Source organism: Piliocolobus tephrosceles, chromosome 17, assembly GCF_002776525.5.
Source record: "Piliocolobus tephrosceles isolate RC106 chromosome 17, ASM277652v3, whole genome shotgun sequence".
In the NCBI taxonomy this organism is placed as follows: Eukaryota; Metazoa; Chordata; class Mammalia; order Primates; family Cercopithecidae; genus Piliocolobus; species Piliocolobus tephrosceles.
The window spans coordinates 53,290,268-53,309,580 of record NC_045450.1 but is presented as its reverse complement, the minus strand read 5'-3'; the positions used below and the strand labels follow the sequence as shown (position 1 = coordinate 53,309,580).

At 45.3% G+C, this 19,313-nt stretch overlaps 1 long non-coding RNA gene across 1 annotated transcript; it reads left to right on the top strand.

Annotated features, from left to right (window-relative positions):
* Positions 1–119: 119 nt before the first annotated feature.
* LOC111541225 lies at positions 120–2,077 on the top strand. Its single transcript, XR_002731223.1, has 3 exons — positions 120–259; positions 917–975; positions 2,029–2,077. It is a non-coding gene; the product is annotated as an uncharacterized LOC111541225 (long non-coding RNA).
* The last annotated feature ends 17,236 nt before the right edge of the window (positions 2,078–19,313 follow it).

The following is a 19,313-nucleotide window of genomic DNA, read 5'->3' as shown; positions in this document are numbered from 1 at the left end:
GTTTCATTCTGCAGAGCTCTGCTGAGCAGCTGTGGGTCACACTCATACCTCCTCTCACTAAAAAGCTAACGGAAGGAAGCCGATGGGCAGGAAGGCTGAGCAGCAGGGTCAGGCCTAAATTCAAAGCACAATGGTATTTAGGATGGGTCTGATGACAAGAGGCCAGAGGAGGCAGCTAGAAAGCATCAGGAAACAGAAATGCCAATGAAATTACAAGAATTTTAAGAAGGAGTTGCAGAAACTGGTCAAATATCAGGAGGTAGGTCAATTCAGGAGAAGATCAAAAATACGTCATTTAATAATCCAACAAGAAGTCACTGGTAACCTTAGTGGGGACAGTTTCAGTAGACTGATGGGGGTGGAATCCAGACTTGGTGGGTAGTAAAAGAAGCTGAGGAAATAGAGGCACAAAATTCGGGCTCCTTTCAAGAAGTTTGTGAAGGGCAGGGTGGGAACTCTGAGGAGAGAGAAGGTAAAGGTTTTCCAGAATGAGAAAGAATTATGCTTGTGGGGTGAAGGAAAGGAACCACACAAGGGAAGGATTAGAGAATCAGAGAAAGAGGGGTAATTTATTGAACTGGATCCTGGGGGAGGCCAGAGAGTGTGGGAGGGAGAGCTTGGAGGAAGACTGGTCTTGGAAATACCATGTGGATCCTGTTAGAAGCAAAGAAAAGAGCAGTGAACCTGATGTGCTTCACTCTCCCAGGGAAGGAGACGTTAGGGTCACTGGAGAGAGAGATAGGAGTGGGGTGAACAATTTGAGGAGAGTTGGACACACAGGAAACAGCCATCATGGGGGAATGGAATTAGACTTTAGCCTAAGGTGTATTAGGTGTAAGTAAAAGGACCAGCAAAGAGCTGGCTGAGTTGGAAACCATGTCTCTGTACTGCTGCCAATTTTCTTCTGTCCCAGTAGAACTTCACAGCCCTGAAGCCCTGCAGAGAAGCTGGAAGACTGGATTATTCCTGACTGGGGTAGGCGGGGAAAGTACAGCTGGACATGGGGCTTATGGTCACTGAGAGCTCTGGTTAGACAACAGCAGCTTGGGGACAGCTGGGGTTGACAAACAAAAGAGACTTTGCCAGTTCTCTTTTCTAACAGAGATCACTATCTGTTATAACTTTAAAAACGTTAAACAGAAAAGCATTTAGAATGGCTGGAGTTGATGTTTTCAACATTGAAGTAGCAACCTGCACCCCACCTTGCTCTGAGTCACTGACCAGGGTCAAGTGCCTTCTATCGGCACGTGGCCTTGCCAATCTTCAGCTCTTGGCATAGCATCAGGTCTGCCCTACAAACCCAGAGGTCAGTCATAGCGGGAAGAGATTCTTATCTACTTCCACCCCAGCCCCTGCAGGCAACTGCTGCTGCAGGTGCTTAAGAAGAAAAATTTGTAAGTTCCTCAAATGTGGCATTTGGGTTAACCCATTGACCTACTGAAAAATTGACTGGATTGAAAACTATTATGTCCAGTCACTGCTTTTTTTTTTTTTGAGGTGGAGTCTGGCTCTGTCACCCAGACTGGAGTGCAGTGGTGCGATCTTGGCTCACTGCAGCCTCCGCCTCCCGGGTTCAAGCAATTCTCCTGTCTCAGCCTCCCAAGTAGCTGGGACTACAGGCACCTGCCACCATACCCAGCTAATTTTGTATTTTTGGTAGAGATGGGGTTTCACCATACTGGCCAGACTGGTCTCGAACTCCTGACCTCAGGTGATCCACTCACCTCGGCCTCCCAAAGTGCTAGGATTACAGGCATGAAACACCGCGCCCAGCCTTGCCACTGCGTTTTGAATAGGGAACATACTGCTGGACACCAGCAGTTTTCTAACTCTGGTAAACACCTTTAAGGAATTTTCAGTTTTTCAGAATTTTATTTATGGGTCTATTTTTAGTTTGTGTGTTTTATAACTTTTAAGTCATTTTTAGCCAATTATTTCTGCTTGGCACTGTTTATACTTATAAAAAGAATTATTTAAATATCCAATGATAGGCTCTGTTCACAGTTTCCTTTATTTTTTTCTTACTAGAAAAGCAGAATTTTGGCCAGGTGCGGTGGCTCATACCTACAATCCCAGCACTTTGGGAGCTGAAAGCAGGAGGATCTCTTGAAGCCAGGAGTTTGAGACCAGCCTGGGCAACATAGTGAGATCCTGTCTCAACAAAATATTTTGAAGTTAGCCAGGCATGGTGGTGTGTGCCTGTAGTCCCAGCTACTCAGGAGGCTGAGGTGAGAGGATCGCTTGAGCCCAGGAGGTTGAAGCTACACTGAGCCATGCTCATGCCACTGCACTCCAGCCTGGGTGACAGTGAGACCCTGTCTCTAAAAAAAAGAAAAGGAAAGAAATGCGTATTCATGACAAAAAAAATTAAAAAGCAGAGAATTGGCCGGGCGCAGTGGCTCATGCCTGTAATCCCAGCACTTTGAGAGGTTGAGACAGGTGGATCACTTGAGTTCAGGAGTTCAAGATCAGCCTGGCCAACACGGTGAAACCCAGTCTCTACTAAAAATACAAAAATTAGCTGGGTGTGGTGGCAGGTGTCTGTAATCCCAGCTACTTGGGAGGCTGAGGCAGGAGAATCGCTTGAACCCGGGAGACAAAGTTGCAGTGAGCCAAGATCATGCCACTGCACACCAGCCTGGGTGACAGAGCAAGGCTCCATCTCAAAAGAAAAAAAAAAAAGCAAAGAAGCAAAAGAAGAAATGAAGGATGCGTGTATTACTTCTCAGAGATGACCACTGTTAGTTAACACTGAGAAACACATCTTCTAGTTCCTTTGGTAAGCCTGTATATAATGAGTTCACACCATATTTACTTTTTGCAACCATTTATAATTGCTTTAAGGAATCCAGCTCTCCAGAGCTGAAGTTCCCCCCACCCACCCACCTACTCTGTGCCCTAAGTAAGGGGTGTTGGAAGCAAGAGTTGAGGGTGCTGTGAGGATAGCATAAGACAGAGACAGACATCGTGGGCTCCCTTTGGAAGGCGAAGTGGCCACATCTGCTTCAGGGACTGCAATGCTATCACTGAATTACCAAGCTAACAACCACTCCTGGACATCTGTGAATAATCTGGAACCTTATAATTTTGTGTTTTTGGAGAGTTGGACAAAGCCATGGTGGCTCCCACAACCAGGGTCACTCAACTTATGGCTGAGTGGAGCTAGCGAAACTTGAACTTGAACCATAAACAGACTAAGAGCAAAGTTTGAAAGATAAAACAAGCGAAAATATCAACAACCATACTAAATGGTTGTTCTCCTGTAGTAATACGGTAAGGCCGTCCCTTTCCTCACACAGCATGCCAAGGTGCCCCCAGCAGTAACAGTATGGGTGTCCAGTTTCCCCTGAAGTTTCTGGGACAAGAATTGGACAAAGGTCAGTGAAGAACATCTAAACCAGCAGCTGCTCTCATGAGTGGGCGGGCAGCAGTGAGGAAGAACAGAACCAAGGTGGGCATAGTTGTGACACTGCAGATTGGGGTCAAATCAGCAGACATGTCTCAAGACCAGTGTACCTTAGGGTCCTGCAGCCCGGAAAACACTGTTTGGGGACAAAACGTCATGTACCCCTTATACAATGAAAAGTCAGGGTCTACTTGGGCTTGGGAGGGACAACATTACACTTTATGCCTACATGCCTAGCTGCAAGGCCTGCTGGGGGAGAAGGGTTGGAAAGTTCTCCAGAAGCAAACTGGAGTTTGGGCCAGAAAAGGGCCAAGACAGAGGCCATGGGAAAGCCAGGCCAGAGGGGGCATGCAAACTGCAGACAGGACCTCAGATTTGGCCTCACAAGGTCCTGGGAACTGGACAGCTTGAAAATTTGAGGATAGGGATCTTAAGAGGTTTCAGTGAGCTGTGAGTCCTCCAGGAGAATCTGGTCCACAAATGGGCAAGAAAGATGAGATTTGAGACTTGCAGGAATGAGGATGATGCAGCCCCCACCTCTATCCACTCCTTACTCAACAGATGAAGAAACTCATTGCCCAAGAGATTCAGGGGAAAGGGGGCTGAGGGAGCTCCAGGAAGAGGCATGGGTGGCAGCAGAAGGGAGAGAGGCTTCAGCTCCACCAGACCATGATGGGGGTAGGCACTTTAATGGTAAGGTAGGGAGTAATGAAGGCACCTTCCAAAGCTCTGGTGTTCAGGGTAGGAGCTGAGCTCATCACCCCTGATTTGCTGGGCCAGCTGGGTGGAGGTCTGCATGTGCCTAGGAGCTTAAGATGCACAGCTGGGGTGGAGCTAGGCTGACTCCATCATCCAGGCAGTGTTGGAGGCCAAGGCTGAAAGAGGACAGGCTGATTTCCTGACTTGCAAGGCAGAGGACAATCAGGGCAATCTCAGCCCCAATTCCAGCTTCACCTGAGGTTCTGGTCCACTGGCTTAGTCTCCAGCCTCTATGCAGAAAAATTCCTGCCTGAGATGGGGACAGGGCTCTGTCTTAGTCCCATTTTCTATTGCTATAACTGAATACCTGAAAGTATTCAGTTATACTGAATATTCGGTATAACTGAATACCTGAAAGAATACCTGAATACCTGGGTAACTTATAAAGAAAAGAATGTATTTCTTACAGTTCTGGAGGCTGGGAAGTCTAAGAACAGGAAGCCACATCTGGTCACCTTCTGGTGAGGGCCTTGTGCTGTGTCATAACATGGCAGAAGGCATCACAGGGCAAGAGGGGTGCACTGAGAGCCAAACTGGCTTTTATAACATTAATCCATTAATCTGTTAACCCATTAATCCAGAGCCCTCATGACCCAATCATCATTTTTTTTTTTTTTTGAGATGGAGTCTCGCTCTGTGGCCCGGGCTGGAGTGCAGTGGCCGGATCTCAGCTCACTGCAAGCTCTGCCTCCCGGGTTCACGCCATTCTCCTGCCTCAGCCTCCCAAGTAGCTGGGACTACAGGTGCCCGCCACCTCGCCCAGCTAGTTTTTTGTATTTTTTAGTAGAGACGGGGTTTCACCATGTTAGCCAGGATGGTCTCGATCTCCTGACCTCGTGATCCGCCCGCCTTGGCCTCCCAAAGTGCTGGGATTACAGGCTTGAGCCACCGCGCCCGGCCACCCAATCATCCTTAAAGCCTCCACCTCTTAATATTGCTACATTGGAGATTAAGTTTCAACATGAGTTTTGGAGGGACAACCTACTCTTGCTCACCAGAGTTCATTCCTCTTCCTCTGCCTGCTTGACCCACTTGGGGAATGAGGAGATGCTCCAGACCCTCCAAGATACTGCCTTCCTATGCCCACTGTCGAGTCCTGTGAACCTTGCCCTTTCAGCCTTCAATAAAGAAGACAGACATGAGGAGTTTCTTTCATGCCCCCAGGACACAGAAGTGGGTCATATTCCCCATGCAGTCTCTAAGAAAATTGTGAATGAACTGGCCTCAGGGGGCTACATGGTATATAAGGAGAGCAGAGTCTCAGACAGATCAGGAAGGATTCCTGTCTTGGTTCTGTCCTATTCCAGACCTTAAGAAAGTTCCCTAATTTCTATGATTCTCCCATTTCTTGCTTATAAAATAAGCACACTTGCAGGGTATAAAGATTAAACTGAGGCTATGTAGGTAAAACCTGGCATCTTACCTGATATATAGGTGGGGTCCACTGAATATTAATGTATTTACCTCTCAGCCTAATGGGCTCACTATGCCTTTTCAGACCTGCTAGGACCTGAGCAAGGGCATCCTGGAGATGGGGGTGAACAACATTCACTCAACCAACATTTTCATAAAGTCCCTGTGCACTGAGCACCCTGGACATCAACTTCACTTAAAGATTTTTCTTGAAAATAATTATTTTGATATTAAAATGAATATTCTGGGCCAGACGTGGTGGCTCACACGTGTAATCCCAGCACTTTGGGAGGCCAAGGTAGGTGGATCATCTGTGGTCAGGACTTTGAGACCAGCCTGGCCAACATGATGAAATCCCATTTCTACTAAAAATACAAAAATTAGTCAGGCGTGGTGGCACAGGCCTGTAATCCCAGCTACTCGGGAGGCTGAGGCAGGAGAATCACTTGAACTCGGGAGGCAGAGTTTGCAGTGAGCCGAGATTACGCCACTGTACTCCAACCTGAGTGACAGAATGAGATTCTGTCTCGAAAAAAAAGAAAAGAAAAGAAAAGGAAAAAAAACATGTAAAGACTAACGTTGCTCTTGCCTAGCTGTTTCCTAATGATTTTACATTCTGCATTCAAATTAGAAATTCAAAGCAGAAAGTCAGAATGTCTTTCCATAGGATACGAGGCTAAAAAGCCAATATCTCATGCATATTGCTCTTTATCAGGCTGAATCAAATTCAGATTTATACTTAGTGTTACACAATCAGATGAAATTACTTTAGAGAGGCTGGGTGCAGTGGCTCACACCTGTAATCCCAGCACTTTGGGAGGCCAAGGCAGGCGGATCACCTGAGGTTAAGAGATCGAGACCAGTCTGACCAATATGATGAAACCCCGTCTCTACTAAAAATACAAAAACTAGCCAGGCGTGGTGCTGCACGCCTGTAATCCCAGCTTGTCAGGAGGCTAAGACAAGAGAATCACTTGAACTGGGGAGGCAGAGGTTGCAGTGAGATGAGATCACACCATTGCACTCCAGCCTGGGCAGCAAGAGGAAAACTCTGTCTCAGAAAAAAAAAAAAAGATTGCTTTAGAGGCAGAGTTATTTATTCACTGTACTTTACATATTGTTAAGGCTATCTTCTTATGAGTCAAAATCACACAACAATTAGAAAAACTGCTAGTAAGATAAGGGAAAACAAAACTCAAAGCATTGGACTTGGGAGATCACATTATGCCCCCCAAACAATTTAATAACACAAGAAAGTAGCACCAGATGTGGAATTGTACTGTTAACACATTCAACAAATAGTTCAATATTTACTATTCTCCAGGCACCATTCTAGGCACTGGGAACTCGGCAGTAAACAAAATTAGCAAAACCTTCTGCCCTCAGGAAGCTTTCATTCTCGTCCGAGGAGCAGACAGAATATTCCTGTTCAGTAATACAATTCTTAGTGTAGTAGTAGTGCTGTTTCTGCTGTTTTATTTTCTTGGCATTTTTCTTGGGGAAAGAGAACGTTCTACCAATCCCCTTCTAAAGTTTGTGGTCACGTTTATGATTTCTTGCCATGCCCCTGCCAGGAGTAAGACAAACTGAATACCAGAACCTTTGGAGTCAAAGTAAACAAAGAACTGGAGAGATACCTGCAGTGATTCTTCTAAGAACTTAGCTGATACAAAATGGTTCAGAGGTTCCTAGAGGAAGAACTTGAAGTGCCCCCGGGAACAAATGGGGTAGAGAGCTGAGCCAGAAAAATGGGAGACCAGGAGCCGCCATGATGGGCTACTAGGATAAGCAGAAACAGGAGTGGGACTGACAGGGAGAAGCAAAGTTCAGTTCCATGTGAGGAAAAGTATCTCAAAAACTAGAGCCTCCCCCCAGGGGAATGGGCTGATGGAAGGGCAGTTCTCAGTCTCTGGGGGTGGGTAAACAGACATTTCATGGCTATGTGACCTTGGGCTAGTCCTGTAACCCTCTGGGCATCTGTTTCCTTGGCTGTAAAACGGGGAATTCTTATATAATAGTACCTAGTTCATAGTGTTGTGGCTAAGATTAAATAATAGAAAGCACGTAAAATGTTGGAGTACTGCCTGACACAAAGTAACTGAGGCATTGAAAGCTGTCTAGATCAGATGATGCTTAAGAACATACACTCTATGTTGATTTTGTAATGGATTTTATTTTAATTGGTATCAAAACAATATTATAGTCATATTTGGCAAGAAAATTAAAATCTGTAGTTGTGATCTTAACATAACAAAAACCAAACAGTCACAAAAACCAAACAGAACCTACAGTTATATGAGGATCCCTCTGAATGATGCTATCATATTTCTGATACAACTGTGGTCCAACACCAATACATGACCCCTGGCTGCTTTGGACACATGTGATCTCAGGCCTCCTTGAAGGTGTGCCAGGCTACTGGGCAAAGACAGGCATCCGGCCATACCAGTGTCCAGTGTACACTGGGATCAGGGAACACCCTAAGGGAGGAATACCCCCCAGCCCAAACACACACTCCCCAGCAGGACTGACTTGGGGACAATCTTCATGATAGGAAGACCCCAGCATCGTGACAATGCTACCAAGAGCCCATTACTCTCCTGACCAGAGCAACAGTGCCAGACTCAGCCCCAGGGCTGATGGACCCAGGTGTCAGTCTGAGGGCAGCAAAGGATGGAATCCCAACTCACTCATGACGGCTTCTGGGTTCCAAGGGCAGAGGGCAAATCCAAGCAGGTGTCCTCTTCCACCCCCTGCGAGAACGCCCCACAGGCAGCTACAAATCCCCAGGTGACCTGCTTATATCCTAGCCCCACTTCCCAGCCCTGACGGTTGGTAATTGTCCAAGGATCAGAGAGGCAGGCAGTCAACCTGCTCATGTGTGCCCAGCAAGCCCTCTGGTCTCTGCCATCCCTACGTCAAGCTGGTGTGGCTCTGCTCACACCTGCTTTAGGATCAATCACCAGCCTTTAACTGTCAAGCCAATGTCCAGTCCCCAAGTTCTTTCTATCCCATGCTCCCACCGACCAGCTCTCTGGGCGTGCTAGACTTGTCTGAACTCTCAGCAGATATGGAGCTCAGGCCTATCCCCTCCCAATGCCCTCACCCCCACAACTTAAGAATGAAAATCTCAAACAACAGTATCTTTTACATGTGTGGTGCTTAGCACTTTTCAATGTACTTTTCATATCCTGTATATATTGATGAGGATTTTTAGTTGCAAGCAAAAGTGACTACCTTTGGCTGTCATGCACAGCAAAGGAATTTATTTAAAAGATAGTGAGTAGGAAAAAAAAAAGAGAGAGAGAGAGAAAAAAAAAAGATAGCAAGAAGCTCATCAAATCTCTAGGAGGCTAGGAGAACCAGGCTTGGAAGCACACAGTCAGGAACAACGCCCCAAATCCCAACTCAGCACTAGTCTAAGAAGACATTATTGTGACCACCAAGGCTGGAATACTGTCCCTGACCCCCACCACAGACAACCCCATGCTGGATGCTGCCCATAAATCTGTTGTCACTGGTAACTGAGATCATGCCCATCAAATCACTAAAAGAGCTGCTAAGCAAGCCCTGCCCCTTTACTGTCTTTCGCTTCCAATTAAAAATTGATGAAGGGAGCCAATAGTGGGTATGGTTTGTCTGGCCAGAGAAGCTTGAGTCTCAGGCCAGTGCCCATGCCCTAGGTGCAAAGGAATATGGCTCTACCTCATGACACATGGAATTCCTCAAGCACAGAAAGGAGGCTCATACGTCAGGCAACCAAAATGAGTGACACACATCTAACCCTGCATCTCACAGTCAATCATCACACCTACACATGAAGTTGTCAGGATGATTCTTATTTCCTTTTCAGATAGGAGGAGTGGGACCAGGGCAGCTTCTCTACAAGCAGGTTGAAATAAAACAGGGAGAAAACCAAACTCTTGCTTTCAGGTTTCAAGAAAAAATATATATATGTATATACTGCAGGAGTGTAGGATAAGAGGAACTAGGTTTGGCTGCAGGTCATATAAAGATCTCAGCATCTCAGCTTACCATAAGCTTCACATGAACCCAGCTGGAAAGGCTGCTGACTTGGCCAGTCTGAAGACTTATGGCCAGGACAGGGTCCTGGCCTCTGGGCCTGCCAGACTTCACCTGGGGTTGAACATTCTGGTCTGGTCACATATTTGCTGAGATAGGCAGTTATTGTGGAGGAGGTTCTATAACACTTGGTGCATGGGTCCTGCTGCTCCTGAGGGCAGAACTGGGTCACATGAAAGCCACAGGGGTAGGCTGGGTACAGTGTCTCACACCTGTAATGCCAGCACTTTGGGAGGCTGAGGCAGGTGGGTGACCTGAGGTCAGAAGTTCAAGACCAGCCTGGCCAACATGGTGAAACCCTGTCTCTACTAAAAATACAAAAATTAGCCAGGCATGGTGGTGCACGCCTGTAATCCCAGCTACTTGGGAGGCTGAGGTGGGAGAATCACTTGAACCCAGGAGGCAGAGATTGCAGTGAGCAGAGATGGCGCCACTGCACTCCAGCCTGGGCGACAGAGTGAGAGTCCGTCTCAAAAAAAAAAAAAAAAAAAGAATGAAAGCCACAGGGTGAAAATGCCAGCTCAACACCTGAAGCGCAGGTCAAAAACTGGACAGGCTGTCCCATGAGGTGGCAAGGTCCTCATTACCAGGGATGTGTAAGCAAAGGACAGAAAGCCATCTGTCCAAAATTTTAGTTGAACTAGATGATGAACGCAGTCCCTTCCAACTCTGAGATGCTATGATAAGCTTCTGCTGTGTGCTAAATATTGGGCACGATCTACAAGGCAGGACATTGGCCCTCCAAGAGCCTCCTGGGGACCTACTGAACTAACCAATCACCAAAAAAAAAAAAAAAAAGAAAGAAAAAGAAAAACAAAAAGGTGCATCCTTACTAGACATTAATTACACGTAAAAAGAAAAGGAAGGATCATTTTATATTCTATATTAGGAAAACCTGAAAGTAATGCCTAATGTTGGTAAGGCTGCAATAAAGCTGAAACATTCATTCATATTGGTGTTTAGGTAAAATGGGTACTACCGTTTTTAAAAGCAATGTAGGGTGTGGTGGCTCACACCTGTAATCCCAGCACTTTGGGAGGCTGAGGTGGGCAGATCACCTGAGGTCAGGAGTTTGAGATCAGCCTGGCCAACATGGTGAAACCCCATCTCTACTAAAAATACAAAAATTAGCCCGGTGTGGTGGCACGCGCCTGTAATCCCAGTTGCTCAGGAGGCTAAGGAGAATCGTTTAAACCCAGGAGGCAGAGGCTGCCGTGAGCTGAGATCATGCCACTGCACTCCAGCCTGGGCAACAGAGCGAGACTCCATCTCAAAAAAATAAAAAAGTAAAAGCAATGTGGCAGATGGTATAAAAAAAACCAAAACCATATTTAATCCTACAACCCAAAAACTGCTTGGGAACTCACCTTAAGAATGATTTGTAAAAGGTAATTGCTATAAACTTGAAGACATTCATTACATTATTATTAATAGACAAAAAGTCTTAACTAGGGGAGAAGTTAAGTGTGGTATGGTAGATGATAGAATACTGGGCCATCATTACAAATGGCGTTTATAAAGAACCACTGTTTCTAAAAGGCAAATCCTGCATCTTGTTCACCACTATAGTCCCAGCACTGTCTAGAACATAGAAACATTTCATTGAATATTTATTGAATGAATGAGTGAATGGACAACTGAACAAATGAATCCAAGCAAAGGAAAATGCTTATTATATGTTATATATTTTCTAAAAGAACCAAAAACTATTCCTAAGCTATGATTTCCAGAATATGAAAGATTATATACACATATGTCCTAGATATGGACTATAACATGGAAAACTTAAAAAATTAAAAATAGGTCAGGCGTGGTGGCTCACGCCTGTAATCCCAGCATTTTGGGAGGTCAAGGTGGGTGGATCACTTGAGATCAGGAGTTTGAGAGCAGTCTGGCCCCAACGGTGAAACCCGTTTCTACTGAAAATACAAAAGTTAGCTGGGTGCCGTGGTGGGCACCTGTAGTCCCTGCTCCTCGGGAGGCTGAAGCACAAGAACCGCTTGAACCCAGGAGGTGGAGGTTGCCGTGAGCCGAGATAGACTGCTGCACTCTAGCCTGGGCAACAGTGGGAGACTGTCTCAAAAAAAAAAAAAAAAAGAAAAGTTAGGTTTACGTATTAGGGAGGATGTGCTGTTATTCTTATTCATTCAAAGCATTTTGCTGAGTACTTATTTCGTACCAGATACTGTTCTACATGCTGAGTATAGCAGTGAACAAATGAGACAAAGTCTCTACCCTGATGGAGAGCTTATTCTACTGGGTCACTGGAGAGTTGGGAGTGGGTATACACAGACAATAAAAAAAAAAGAGAGAGAGAGAGAATGTATATGTCAGATGGTGATAAGTGCTATTGACAAAAAAAAAAAAAAAAAATAGCAGGCAAGGGTGATACAAAGTGTCGAGAGAGAAAAGGGTGCCATTTTATAGGCTGACCATGAGCATATTTAGGGAAAGAGCTTCCAAGAGAAGAAAACAGCAAGTACAAAGGCTACAAAGGTGCTGAGGCCACAGTGTTTGGTACAATCAAAGAAGACTAAGGTACTGGAGCAGAGAGTCTAGGGGAGGGGTCAGTGAGGCTACAGGAGTCAAAGTTCATGCTCTATAGGCTACCATAAGGACTTTAGGGTTTGCTCTCAATGACACAGAAAAGCCTCTAAGAGCAGAGATGTGACATGATCTGACTTGGGTTTTAAAACAGTCACTCCTCTTGTAAAAATATTTTATGAAAGTTTAGGATAAAAGAGAAGAATTTTAAACATTGGCCAGATTATCATAACATTCATGAACTGATTCACAAAATATATTCTGAGCTGCCCCCAACCCCACTTCAAGGGGCTGGAATGCAGGCCTATTTCAAGATCACAAAGACATATCAACCATACGAAAATGTTTTAATATAACATTCTTTTTTTCAAAGATAGGGATTGCTCAAAGCAATTAACTGATTTTGTCCTTTTTTCTTTAGACATTATGGAGATTGTTTTTCTTAATTAACATTTAGATGCACGTTTCATATTCTATACCAAGTCCTGTAATTGCAAACTGAGTTCCTGCTTGGGAAATCCTGAAGTTGGCTGCTTATTTGACTTGTCTTAAATATCCCACGCACAGCACTTCGGCAACATCACTCACAATCCGGCATTATTGATAGGAGACTCTTGTGGGAAGTCTAAATGTGCTGGCAAGATTATTTGAAAAACTAATAAAATCCTTGTAATCCCTTTCAAGGATGCAGAGAGGAATATGGCTGCATTTCAAATTCGTGGCATTTCAAAGGCATGAATTAAGCTCTAAGCTCTACATTTGGAAAAAAATAAATCAACACAAGTTCTCTAATTTATGTTCTAAACTGAGAAAACAAATCGTTGCTAAGAAATAAAATTTGCAAAAAATATTCAAATTTGTTTCCGAAACACATTTTCTAGTTAATATGCACATACTTAAATCTACAAACTATACCAAAACATAAATTACAGGAATCACTACTGTTGAACTTGGTTGATACAATTTCACCATGAAATCTGGAGTCACTTCTTGGTTTGGTTAATTTTATTCTGATAGTCTGCCTTTTAGGGATGTATAAAACTGATCATGTATATTGATTTTGACACAAGACTTCTGTGAAAATGTATGAGAGGCCAGACGTGGTGGCTCACACCTGTAATCTCAGCACTTTGGGAAGGCGAGGCGGGTGGATCACCTGAGGTCAGGAGTTCGAGACCAGCCTGGCCAACATGGTGATTCCCTGTCTCTACTAAAAATACAAAAATTAGCCAGGCATGGTGGCACATGCCTGCAATCCCAGCTGCTTGGGAGGCTGAGGTGGGAGAATTGCTTGAACCCAGGAGGCAGAGGCTGCAGTGAGCTGAGATCATACCACTGCACTCCAGCCTGGGTGACAGAGCGAGACCCCATGTCAAAAAAAAAAAAAAAAGGCCGGGCGCGGTGGCTCAAGCCTGTAATCCCAGCACTTTGGGAGGCCGAGGCGGGCGGATCACAAGGTCAAGAGATTGAGACCATCCTGGCTAACACGGTGAAACCCCGTCTCTACTAAAAAATACAAAAAACTAGCCGGACGAGGTGGTGGACGCCTGTAGTCCCAGCTACTCGGGAGGCTGAGGCAGGAGAATGGCATGAACCCGGGAGGCGGAGCTTGCAGTGAGCTGAGATCTGGCCACTGCACTCCAGCTTGGGCGACAGAGCGAGACTCCGTCTCAAAAAAAAAAAAAGAAAAAGAAAGAAAGAAAAGAAAAGAAAAAGAAAGAAAACAAAACGTATGAGAAAGCTCATTGCCTCGCTTTCTCCTCACCCCACCTATCCCGGGCAAGAGGGCTTCTTCTTAGCACCCAATATTTTGGTTTGTGTGACTCTCACGTCAGAGGGCTCTGTACTCCATCTCTCCACCTTGCTATCATCGAATATGCCACTCACTGTACATTGGCATGGAGCTACCAGGGTTCCTGTCTCCTTCAAACTGGTCATCTTTCCAGGAGACTTGCCAATAACCCATATAACAAACTTGCCTTTCAATCTCATGATCTTCTCTGTCCACCCCAGCCACCCTGCCCCCTCATTCCTGCCCAGAGCTCCTCCATCTCTGACTAGCATTGTTTGCCTTCCCTGCTCTTCCCTGCCACCCACAGCATCTGTCCTCTCACTCCACCAAGAACCACACTACCTGCATCTGCCCTATCCATCCAGGCTTTACCTTCCTCTTAGTGGACCACCATTTCCACCTCTCTTGTCAGTATCTCCAAGACCCTTGCTTTCTTGTTTCCCTTGTCCAGCAATGCCCAGTCTGGACCAGCCTCACCAAGGCTATCTCAGGGCCGACAAGATGCTGCAGCAAGCCCATAGCTGCATGGATTAGTGCTTCCACACCCATGGTCTCCAACTTCAGCAGGCCTCCACCACTACCCTGCAGCCTCTGTGGAATGCCATTAGCTTTCCCTCCTGTTTTCCACAGCAGCCATCTTGAATCTTTTCTTCTTTCTCCAAGTTTCCCACCCCACTCCACCTCCTCACACTGAGCACATATCCTTGCTTCCAGCATCAGAGAAGTAATGGCCATGGAATATGAACTCCCTCAATTTCCAGAGCCCACCTCTCAACTACCTACCTATATGTTTATTGTTGTTAGATGTTCTAATTGCTCCCAACTCAAAACAAAATTGTTCCTCAACAATTTCCTATATTCCTTCTGGTTTTCTCTCTCCTCCCCTTCCAAAGCAATCCATTCCCCCCAGTTGTCTACATGTACTCCCATTCACAGAGACTTCCGTCCCTGCTACTCCCCTGCACCCACTCTCTCCCAGGTCATCAGTGACCTTTTTGTTGCTAATTTGGTATTTGTTTTTTCAGACCTTGGCTTATCTGAAGGTACCATGCCACCCCACTTCCTCCCTGTGGCTTCTGTGGCACCCCACCCTATGATTTTCTTCCAATCTCTCTGACTGGTCTCACCTTTTCCTCTGGGCTCCTCTTTCTCTACTTGTTCCCTATATGTTGGCATTTCCCAAAGAATTTTGTTCTTTTCTTTGACCCTCTCTACTGAAGGATTTCATTCATTCCCATGGCTTCAATTATGATCTATATGGTGATAATTTGATAATTTATGACTATCCCTTAACCAGATCCCTCTCATAAGCTCCAAACCACCTCCTAGACACCTTGTTTGGACATACTATACCCAATTCAAACTTACCTACTCCTCTTCCTGCCTAAACTTGCTCCTTTACGGTATCACATCTCAGGGGATAGCACTCCCATCCATCCCCCTAGTTACCAGGGGCAGACACCTGAGCATCATCTTTAACTTTTACCAGTTTCCTCCATGCCCTCAGCTCTCATTCACAAAGTCCTCAAATATTTACCTTCTTAATATCTCTTTGATGAGCTGCTTTTAAAAGATGGGAAATTTGATGAACTATTAATACTTAAAAAACAAACAAACAAATAAAAAAAATATCTCTCAGCTCTACCCCCTCTTTTCCACTCACCATGCTGGATCACCGCAGCACCTTCCCGATCCACATCCCAGCCTCATCTTCTCCTGGCCATTCTCCAAACAGCCCCTAGACCTTTTCAAAATGCATATCTCCTTAAAAACCTTCATTAGCTTTAGAATAAAATTATATTCTCAGCCTAGAATACCAAGCTCTTCAGGATCCAGCCCTAGTCAATCTCTCTAACCTCTCAGTGTCTGAGATTCAGCATTCTACTTAATCTCCTCTACTTACTGAGAAGACCCATGGAACTTCACTGAGATCTTTTCTTCCCCAAGAAGAAGGGAGAAGGCCAGCACAGTGTTCCCCCGGAACCTCTCACAACTCTAGCTTCAAAGCACTTAGAATTCCATTCATTCCTTTAGGTTCTGTGCCCTAAAACCACCCCTTAAAAATGACAAAACAAATATATTGAGCATTTTCTCATATGAGTCAGGCCTTTCATCTCATTTAACCCTCACAATTCTGAAGAACACATCATTTTAATTTCACAAATGAGAAAACTGAGACCCAGAACAATTAAATATTAAATAACCTAATCAAAGTCATACAATTAGTAAGAGAGAGAAGGGGGATTCAAACTCAGATTACCCAAGAAATTGTCTCCTGTTTATTCATAGTCAAACCAATTTCTGGTAATCCAAGAATAATGCGAAAACAGACTAACATTTGGTAAGTGCTTAATATTTATAAAGTACTTTACATAAGGAATCTCATTTATCCCTTATGACATTTTCAAATAAACTGACTGCAAATCCAAGAATGTTGTTTAGGCAAGGTCAAACAGCTAGTAAGTACCTTTGAATTTCCCTACCTCCACGTTTAAAAAAAAATTTCTTTTTTTTAGAGACAGGTCTTTCTCTGTCACTCAGGCTACCAGAATGCAGTGGTGTGACTGACCATAGTTCACTGCAGCCTCAAACTCCTGGGCCCAAGCAATCCTCCTACCCCAACCTCCTGAGTAGCTGGGACTACAGGCATGCGCCACTGCACTGAGTTTTTTTTTTGTTTGTTTTTTTTTTTTAATTTTTGGTAGAGGCAGAGTCTCACTATGTAGCCCAAGCTGGTCTCAAATCCCTGGCCTCAAGCAATCCTCCTGCCTTGGCCTGTCAAACTGCTGAGATTACAGGTGTGAGCCACTGCACCCAGTCCCACCTCCATCCTTATTAGCTGCTACCTAACACCAATAAGTAGCATTTTACAACTGAAGAAACAGCTCCAGCCCAGGGTCACACATCTAATCAGAGGCAAAGTCAGGGTTAGGATCCAGGTTTCCTAACTCTACTTGGCTGAGCAGATGCTGTTATAGTCTCTGAGTGCTGACAGAATTGTGGAACCCTGACTTCTTCCTGTTTATAACAATTTGCCAAAACTGAAATTGGATTCCAGTGGTGGTAGATGGATGGTGGTGCACTACTTCAGAAGGGGTAAACTGACCTCCAAAGGGTTTCAACTCTGGCTCCAGGTGGACTTCTTTGGTATCCCTCTGCAATACTCGGGTGATGCTCTGCTGATGCCCACCTGGTGGCATGGTCCTCCCCTGATCCACTTTTCCAACAGCCTCTGCTTTCACTGCATCCACTGAACGAGGCACTCTGCTTTAGCACACATCCCATTTCCCCCTGCTTCCTTACCGTTTTCTCTTCAGTAATAAGGCCCCATCTGTTCAACTAGCTCCAGTTGCCTTTCCTGATGGTTTAGCCAGGATCAAAGCCCCTCTGCCATGCCTCTTAAAGTCCTGTTGGTTCTTCCCTAAATGCCATCTGTTTTACTCACTCCCCCACCTTAGCCTTCCCTTCCTGGATGTTACTAACTCAAGGATGACAGAGCTGCTTTCTCTCAGGCTCTCTCTCTTTGGTTTGAATTAGGTTCAGAGTAAAAGTCTCCTTGGTTATTTCCTTGTTGGCCACGAGTTAATTATTCTCATATATTAAGGCATTCTCCCCAGAATGTATTGGCTGACATACACAAAAAAAATCTAGAGAAGGTGATAAAATGAAATGTGTAGATTAACTAGGCCATCTAGCCAACAACAGAATGTTTAGTGGAGAAATATTCAGGAAAGATGCTACCTAGCAAGGTGGGACATCACCAATGAGGCCTAAGATGCTGAGCAGACGGTAGAAAGAAGAGCAGGAGGCCAGGCACGGTAGCTCACGCCTGTAATGTCAGCACTTTGGGAGACTGAGGTGGGCCTGGGAGGCAGAGGCTGCAGTGAGCTGAGATCACGCCATTGCACTCCAGCCTGGGCAACAAGAGCAAAACTCCATGAAAAGAAAAGAAGAGAAGAGAAGAGAAGAGAAGAGAAGAGAAGAAAAGAAAAGAAAAACAGCAGGAATCTTAGGACGTCTTTGCTTCATAACTGACAGGGCAGATCTTTCCCAGAAAAGGAGTGGGAGGTAGGGCATTTAGGCACAGAAAGGAGTAGGGCCAACAGCTAGAAATAGCGGAACATGAAGAACTGATGACATTTCAGGGAGAACTGACAGCAATCATAGGCATGGGTCTATCAGTCTCTAGCATCAAAGGATTAAAAGGGTACTCAGAGCATTCAGGTAAAATCCCAACCCACTATACAAACGAAATAAACATTTCTTCAAGGGGGCGGCATCCCTCTAATTGAACACTTCCAGCAATAAGAAATGCCCAACTTTAGGAAATCAGAATTTTGGAGGTGTATGTGAATGAGGTTCCTTTATTTTCTTTTTTTAAATTATATTCTTTCTTTTTTTTTGAGACAGGGTCTCACTCTGTTGCCCAGGCTGGAGTGCAGTGGTGCAATCTCAGCTCACTGCAACCTCCGCCTCCAGGGGTTCAAGCGATTCTCCTGCCTCAGCCTCCTGAATAGCTGGGATTACAGGAACGCGCCACCATGCCTGACTAATTTTTGTATTTTTAGTAGAGTCAGGGTTTCACCATGTTGGCCAGACTGGTCTTGAACTCCTGGCCTTAGGTGATCCACCCGCCTCGGCCTTCCAAAGTGCTGGGATTACAGGTGTGAGCCACCACGCCCCGCCCAATTCATTTTCAATTCAACAAATATCTATATTTATATCTAAATAGCTAGTGAGTGCCTACTATGTGCCAGATACTAGACACTGGACTGTAAGTACTAATAGTACAGACATGGCCCCTCCCCTGTGGATCTTATAATGAGGAAGATGAGTACATAAACATGCAAGTAGAACAGGGGAAGTAGAGGGTGCTGCTCAAACACAGGGTGGGGCACTCAACAGAGAGCCCAGCATCTAGATGTCTTCACAAAACAGGCGGTGTCTAGGTTGGGGCTTGCCGAGGAGTTAGCTGAGGGCAGGGTGGAGGGGCCCAAGGGAGTAGGAGGCTTCCCAGCTTCCAAAGAAGTTAAGAGTGTTGCAAAAAGGTGGAGTCCAGATCTCGAAGGGGAGAGTGGGCTTAAGTCCCGGGGCATGGGAAGTGCCCTCCGTCTGCTGCGTTGGGGGAGATGCTGCGGTATCCGGTAGTGGTGTGAAGGAGGCCAGGACCTGCGATGGGAAGACGGAGACGGGAAGGCCCTGGTAGCCCAAGGGATGACCAAAAGTGAAGCGCTCCTCTATGACAAGATTGAGACAAAAATAAAGGAATAAAGTTCTGAATGCAGTGGGAGAGTCTCCTCCGTCCTCCCTCACCTT